Source organism: Apodemus sylvaticus, chromosome 10, assembly GCF_947179515.1.
Source record: "Apodemus sylvaticus chromosome 10, mApoSyl1.1, whole genome shotgun sequence".
Taxonomy (NCBI): Eukaryota; Metazoa; Chordata; class Mammalia; order Rodentia; family Muridae; genus Apodemus; species Apodemus sylvaticus.
Window position 1 is genome coordinate 50,466,499 of NC_067481.1, and position 8,256 is coordinate 50,474,754.

Sequence of the window (8,256 nt, forward strand, 5' to 3'; positions counted from 1 at the left end):
TATCTTTCCCTGTTTGTCCCGGTGCACCGACTGTCTATGTGTATGTTTATGTCCTCTCTGTGTCTTTGTGTGAATGACTGTTTCATGTTAAAAAGGAAAATTGGTAAAGATTTCATCTGCTGGCAACCTCTTGAGCCAGCCACAGTTTGTGTGGGGATTGATTCAAAGCCACGCTGCAGCAGCGTAGCTCACTCACCCAAGAGGCAAGCATGGCTGGGGAAAAAGCCGCTCTTAAAAGCCCAGAAACCTCGAGATTTGGGAAGACTTTGGTTTGGCTTGTGAAATTCATGTAGTCGCTTTATACTTGTTTCTAATTGGTTTTAATGGTATAAGGCTTTACATTTCTTGACTTAGAGTTATAAATTAATTGGTTATTATGTAAAAGGTATAGTGTTATTAAGAAAAGGTTAGTTTAAAACTGGTGATTCAGTGTTAGAGCTATCTTAACTAACTACACGTGGCCTAACGCCACTCATGCCTTGTTCTTGTTTATAATTGGATTTAAAGGTATATTTTACATGTCTTGACTATAGAGTATTGGCTTAAGTCACTGGACATGATTTAAAAGGTATAATGTTATTAACAAAAGTTAGGTTAAGGCTGGTAGTTTAGGGTAGTCGCCATTTTGAACAACACCACGTGGCATGACGGTTAAGGCTGGTAGTTTAGGGTAGCCGCCATTTTGAACACCACGTGGCATGACGCAATCCAGGAAATACAGGCCTTTGGGACGCTCCTAAATTGGCATGGTGTTTCATGTGAATCTTGGCCTGGAGATTAGACTTAATGAAGATTAAGATTTAAAATATTGTCTCTTTAATAAGTTACACTGTTATACACTTGAACATAAGAACTGGCATACAAACCTTGTGCTGTAAATATGTGTTTGCCATTAATTTTAAAGAAAATAGATTGTTTAAAATTGAGATTTGCTTCCAAAATTACAATTGTGCTCTAATATTGCAAGAAAACATTGAGTTACAATAAAAATCAGTGTGTCATTGGCTACAGTTTTCAGTTTGCAGGCTCGTAATTGTTAACATTTTGTAATTAAGATAATTTTGAGAGTGATACAGCTATGGGTTTTAGAGGCCCATTGCCACTTTTCCACAAGTTTATAGGCTACAATGGTAGGAGCAAAATTTAACCCTCCAAGATTTAAAAGGATATCTCTGTAGAAATGTATTTGATATCAAGTAGGTTCCTTTGACCATGAAATTACAGGTTTCTTTTGTTTAATCCTGAAAACGTCCTAGCAGGTTTGGGTCTGGTCTTAGTTAAAAGGCTCAGGTCTAGTCCTTGCGAAGGACTAAAGGTGGATCCTAGGGCAGATAAAAAAAAAAAGTGTTTTGTCTCTGTTTCTATACTAGAAGTTAAGATCTTAAAATTTTCAGTGTATAATGTTCATAGAATGTTTGTTACAGGCCCTTGCTCCTATGGACTTTTAGAATTTTTAGGTAAATGGCTTTCAAAAGTTGTTAGGATATATTAATTGGCTTTATCTTATTTACCTCATTTTAAGCTTGCCACAAAAGGTCTTAAACCTCTGTTTTCAAGGTAGGAAACGTTTGTTCCTTGCTTCAAGCAACAATCAAATTTATTATTAATGGTTGGTCTATTACATGGCTAGCATTTTTAGGCAAAATTAATAATTGTTATCCAAAAGATAATTTGTACTATCAGATCACATGTTTATTCCTTTAAGTTTCTCCCTACTTCAACACAGATCCCTGAATTGGGTGCTATAGCAGCTATTTTTAAGATGTTAAAGGTCAAGCTTTTAATAATAGTAGATATATATATATAGCTCATGGTTTTATAATTGCTTAAAATTGGTCCATTTTTAATACTGCTAATTCTTAATTTCTACAGTTTATACAAATGTGATTCAAATTTCTAAGAACAAAGGATATGTTCTCTAAATGACTGTCCTTTAGGTATTTGAAATAATTTTATATTTTGTGCACATCAAATTGTAAAGATTTGTTCTTGATGTCCTCAGTTTCTACCTCTACCACGTAATGGTGTTAATCCTAGAGGACTTAGTTATTACAGATAAATGATATTCATATTTCTAATTTAGAAGATTAAAAAATATGTACATGTGACTAATGATTCATTTTTAGGCTGTCTAGTTGCAACTGCTCTAACAGAAAAAACAACTAAAAATGCTATGTTTATTTTATATAATTACATAGTTATTGCCTATGTTATGGGTTATACTTTGTGTTCCAACTTAAATTAATAAAACAATATCTTCTTGGAAGAAAGAAGAGAGGGGAAATTGTGTCCCTGTGCATATAATTTAAATTATGCTTGCATGTTTTTAAAAAAATTTTAAAAATTTGGATGCCAAGAAACTCCTTGCTAAATGTATATGACATCTTGTAATTAGACATATTGATGTCTAGGTGAAATGAAGGAATTCACTTACTAACATATGCCATGATCCTGATTTAATATTGGGGGAGAAGGCATGTCCTCTGTTTTTTCCACAGAATGCTGCAGAAGATATGCTGACTGTGTGCTTGCTGAATGCCCAGACCATGGTAACATAAGAGCTATATTGGGTATATGTTCTTGACTTACCTCAATTGTTAAATGTCCCAGGTTAGATAAATTGCCTAGCTTCAAGCTTTTAGACTTTGTGGGGCAGAACATGGAGACTGTTAAGCTAGCTTAGGAAAAATTAATCTAAAGAAGAGTTAAAATGACTCTTCTCCTTATTGTGTTCAGCTGACTCAACCATAGACTGGTCTAGAAATAATTCCAATATTGAAGATTCCAATTTTGAAGATGGCTAACAATCTTCAGCCAGCTGTGTTAATTTAACATATAGTCTCCACTTTTCCTGAGAAGTAACAGCTTATTTCTTGATTCACAAGGCTACCTCTCCCACCTCAGAGGCCAAGCTTTGGGTCCTTAAAGTTGTTAATTTACAACTGAATTGGATACTTCTGGGACAAGTTAATCCTATTCCACCTTTAACTCTTGACCTTGTCTGTTAAGCAGACTGGCTGTCTCCACCCAGGCTCACCTGGATGGAGAGATTACATGTCTGTTAAAGACACAGATCTATGTGTGTTTGTTTTTGAACAAACATGGGTACCAGCGAGACGTGCGAGGCAAAGCACTGCATGGGGAGGTGAATTTCTGCTTCTGAGTCCCCAGGAAGTACACCTAATTGCATAGGGGTTAACGTCGAGAGGCTGTCCTTAAAATAATAAGGGAGCCTATTACCCCTCCTCTGAAAAAGACGTTATACAATATTTAAGAGGAATTACGGTCAATGCTTCCCCTCCTGGTTAAGGCCCGCCTTCTTATGAAGGATATTTATCCACTTGTTTTCTACCTCCTCGTGTTCAAATTAATAAAAAAGGGGAGGACATGTACAGAGCCATATTGGGGCAGTCTTGCACTTGGTCAGAGTTTGACTTTGGTCAAGGTTAACTTCTCCCAGTTAGCCAGGATCCTGCTCCACCTAGGGTGGAGTGCTCGTAGTAAAGGTTAAGTTCATTGTTCCTCCAGGTATAGGGATTCCTGAATTAAACAGGTGACCCACCCAGCTGCCGGAGCAGTCAAGACGAAGACCTCCAAGAGAAGCTAGACAACTTCCACCGGAACTCAGCCTGGAGTCTGGGGGGAAGGATTTGCCCGAACTGTTAAAAGGTCTGGCGCCATTAAAGTTTTCGGCTTTGATCAGTGAACATTGACTTGGCCGCAATTTCTTTTCGCCCCTCTTCCCTATAACCCCAAAATTCTCTCAACAGGTAACCCGGTTTACATGTGGCTGCGGGCAGCTACAAGTTGGAACTCCTAGGTCAACAAATTCAATGTAATAAAATCATTCCCTCGCTAGAAAAGAAAATCACTTCTGACTCTGTAGTGTCCATTAGTCGGACTCCTCAATAGGGTCACCATTATAATTCTAGAAAGTTTCCACTTCACTGTTTCTACAACACTGCCGAAATGCTCCCCCATTACAGTTTTCTCTACCACACATTCTCCATCCATCCCTTCTCTCTTGATTCCTCATACTTCTATATACACATGTCCTCAGCTTAACCACAGAGCATATTTTATTTCTCCTTCCCAGGGAAGATCCATGTTTCTTCCACTATAATTTTCCTCTATGTATATCCTCAAATGGTCTGTGGCATGTGATTTATAATTTACTTAACAGCTAATATCCACTTTTAAGTGAATGAATAGTATATTTGTCTTTCTGTGTCAGTAGTACCTCACCCAGGATAAATAGGACTGAAGCATCCACACTTTGGTCTTCCTTCTTAAGTTTTATATGGTCTGTAAGTTGTGTCATGGGCATTCCAAGTTGTATCATGGAGTACATGGACAAGTTGTATCATAGGGCTTTTTCCCTAATATCCACTTATTGTTGAGTACATACCATGTGTGTTCTTTTGTTACTGGGTTACCTGATATTTTCTAGTTCCATCCATTGTCCTAAGAATTTCATGAATTGACTGTTTTTAATAGCTGAGTATTACTCCATTGAGAAAATGTACCACATTTCCCATATCCATTCCCCTGATGAGGGACATATGGGTTGTTTCCAGCTTCTGGTGATTATAAATAAGGCTGCTATAAACATAGCAGAGCATGTATCCTTGTTATATATTGAAGCATATTTTGGGTGTATACTCAGGAGTGGTATAGCTGGATCCTCAGGTAGTACTATGTCTAGTTTTCTGAGGAACAGTCAGACTGATTCCCAGAATAGTAGTACCAGCATTCAATCCCATCATCAATGGAGGACTGTTCCTCTTTCTCCACACCTTTTCCAGGTGTGTGAGTTCATTTCTCTGTCTTCAGTTCTATGCCTGTCTCTGTACCAATACCATGCAGTTTTTTTAATCACTATTACTCTGTAGTATATTTTGAATGATAGTTCTTAAATGTGTTAACCTCCCTTTTTATCCACCAGAGGTAGTGAGAAAGAAAGGATACAGGGTAGAAGTGGACTTGTTTCAAAAGATTCTTTGTAGCAACTCTCTTCAGTGTTGTCTAGAAATTGGTAGTTCAGTTCACAGGTCAGCAGCAACAGCTCCATACATTCACAAATACTTTATGGATACACCAGCAATTCAATTTGGTAGTTTCTGGTCAGCAACAGTGGTGAAAAGACCTGGCAAAGACAGCCAGGTCTCAGCAGGAGGGACCAGGAGAGACATCAGGAGAAGTTCTCAACTGTGCCTTTCTCAGGGAAGTGAATATCAGTGAAAATGAGAGGCATGCATGCTTTGCACAGCTAGCTGTACCAGCAAGCCAAGCTGAGGCTCTGTCACTTGGTTGGTTGAGTCCTATTTATACCTCCAAGCATCATGTGCCCTCCAAGTGCCCCTCCTCAGCATGGACCTTGCCTCAACACAAGCATCTGATCAGCCTAAATCTGCAGTATCCTGACAAATGGAGCTCAACTATCCTGGCTCCTACAATCTTTCTGGCCCCTCTTCTGTGATGATTCTTTAGCCTTGAGGGAAGGGAGGAAGTTACAAGTATTTAAGATAAACACTTTAACACAATCACTTTTTTATTTTACATATTCCTATCTTTAACATATATTAGCAGGTGTAGAAATTTCAGTCATAGTAGTCTGGTCTATGCCAGTAACTAGCTCATTCCTCAAAGGTCTTGTTTACAGCAAGTAACAATGTATCAAAAGACTGCCAAGCACAACCTTTCCAACTGGTATGTTCTTTAAAGCAACATATAAAAATGTATGCTCTAAAAGATACTTTGTTCAAGGTATAGTTTCTGGTGACTTTTGGCAACTGTTCAAACTCTCCCTCTTTACCCCACAAAGAAAAAGCAGCGTTAAACAAACAAGTTAAGGTCAACCAATTAACATCTCTCTCACTCTATACTCCCCAACAAAGTATAGTCATCTGTGATCAGTGATTGTTATCAGTCTCCTCTATAGGTCACTTGAGAGAAGTGCTCCTACAAAGGTCCTGGAAAATTACTGTCTTTACTGAGTTAATGAATCACCTGGACTCCTCTCAGACACACAGCTTATGTAGAGAAGTGTCAAATGTGGTTACACACAGGAGAGGACTGCAGACCAGGTGAATTCCTGTGGCCACCGTAAATAAGAATGGAAATTTTTGTAAGGGTTTTAAAGTCACTTTGGTCATCCAAGGCAAATATAAGGAGATTGAGCTATTCCCTTCTGCCCATCACTCACAGAAGATAATAATTAATCTTCCACCGCCAGCCTCTTCTTTTTCCATTATCCTTCAGTCTTTTACATCTGAGAGTTTTATTTTATTTCTTTCCCTATTATTCCCCATCAAGTAAATTCCATATATGCTGGACTTAATTTATTTCTTCATCTTTGTTCTAAATATGAACACCTTAGACAAGAGAATTATCCCACTTGGAATATGGAAAGCGCCTTACAGTAAGCTTTGAGTGAATCAAATTACATTGAATAATGTGATAGGCTTCATATACACAATGAAGGCATTAATAGAAAATCTTCAGTCTCCCAAGAAAGGGAGGCTAAAAGCCTGTAGTTCCAGGAATGCCTTAGGCAGCAGATCATATACAGATTTACGATTGTACAGTCTCAATAATCCAGGGAGCTGATTTTAAAATCCAGGGATCCATTTAAAAATGGATCTAAATTTTCCTCCCCCTCTCTTTCTGACTTTCTCTCCATCTTCTGACCTCAATGAACATTTATACATGGCTATGCTATCACTGCTTTCAATACTTGTAATTTTCTGACTTTAATAAATCTCACTGTACCTTAATTCTGACAAATCAAGCATTAAAAATCACAGACCAACTGTTGAGGTTTTTCTCCTAAAATGTTTAATTCAGCTGCATTGATAATTTTCTCTTGCAATTATTGACTAGTATTAAGGAGGGAAATATCAATTAAAAACACATACACTGCCATATATTGGCTATCCTTGCACCTGTGAAAACCCAATCTCAAGTGTGGAGTATGACTAGATGATCACAGATGAAAATGTTCATGTATAGATGCTGCATGGAGGAGGCAATAACTTCATGTCTCCCAGAACCATGAAACTACAAGATCTCCACCTATACTTAACCTAAGAATCAATGAAGTTTGTGCCTCTAAATTTTGATGTCAGTGAAATCACCAGGATATTTTATTCAAATATTACTTTTAATCATTTAATATAAATTATATATTTTTTAATTAACATGAATAAAAACTCAATTACTATGGAAAATTGACTGAGCAACATTTAAATTTACAGGTCATCATATTCTTCAAAAAATTGGGTAATTCCTAAGAGGGGCTCTATTCAAAATGTTTAAAACCACTTCTAATGATTTCATTAAATCAAAAAGTAATAATTTGAAATGATAGGATATTATTATAATTCAAGGCCTTTACAGGACCAATCAGTCCTAATATAGTGACTGATTACAACATTGGTCATATCTGGTTATGTTTCTGAGGGAGGTGGAGAAGGCATGAACCTCATGGATGGATGTGTAATCATTAGTTCCATAGGGAATTCCCAGGAATGCAAAAAGCATCTAATCACTTTTTTGGAGGATGAAGGGTGCATTTGGGAAAGTCCTAAAGTGCTAAGGACCAAACTTTGCATGAGTTAAAATATAATAGAAGTATAACAGTTCAGACTAGCATCCATCACATTTTGTGATAGCATGCCACCCTGAAAAGCACATGCTCTAGAAAAATTTGCAGATGACCTAGTCAAAATTTCAACCAACTTGCTGTTAAGAGATGTATGGAGAGATACACATGTTACTAAGAAATATCAGATGTATATGAACCAATTTTATATATCTGCCAATATGCGAGAAGGACCCTAATTAAAACACAAACTCTCAAGTCATGTTTAAATATTTGTCAGGTCAATAGCTTTTAAAATCCTAGATCCTGATCCTCATAGTTGCCTTTGGCTCCTGGATGCTCTAGGCATAATTCAACACCCAATCCAATCATCATAATATACCACTGTCCACAGAAACATAGATGATATTTTTAACTTCTATTTTTAGTACCTGCTTACTACACCTTCGCTCATGCTCTGGTTCAGAGACTACAAAAATGCTTTATATAGGGATATGTTAAAAAACTTTTATTCCAAGAGAATATACATATTTAATGATCTTACACTCATTAGATTATTACAAGGCTTGGCAGACACAATGGGATCTTCAAAACCCTGACCCTGATGGCCTTATAGACTTACTGAAAAAAACTAGAGTGTAGGGCTGTAGGCA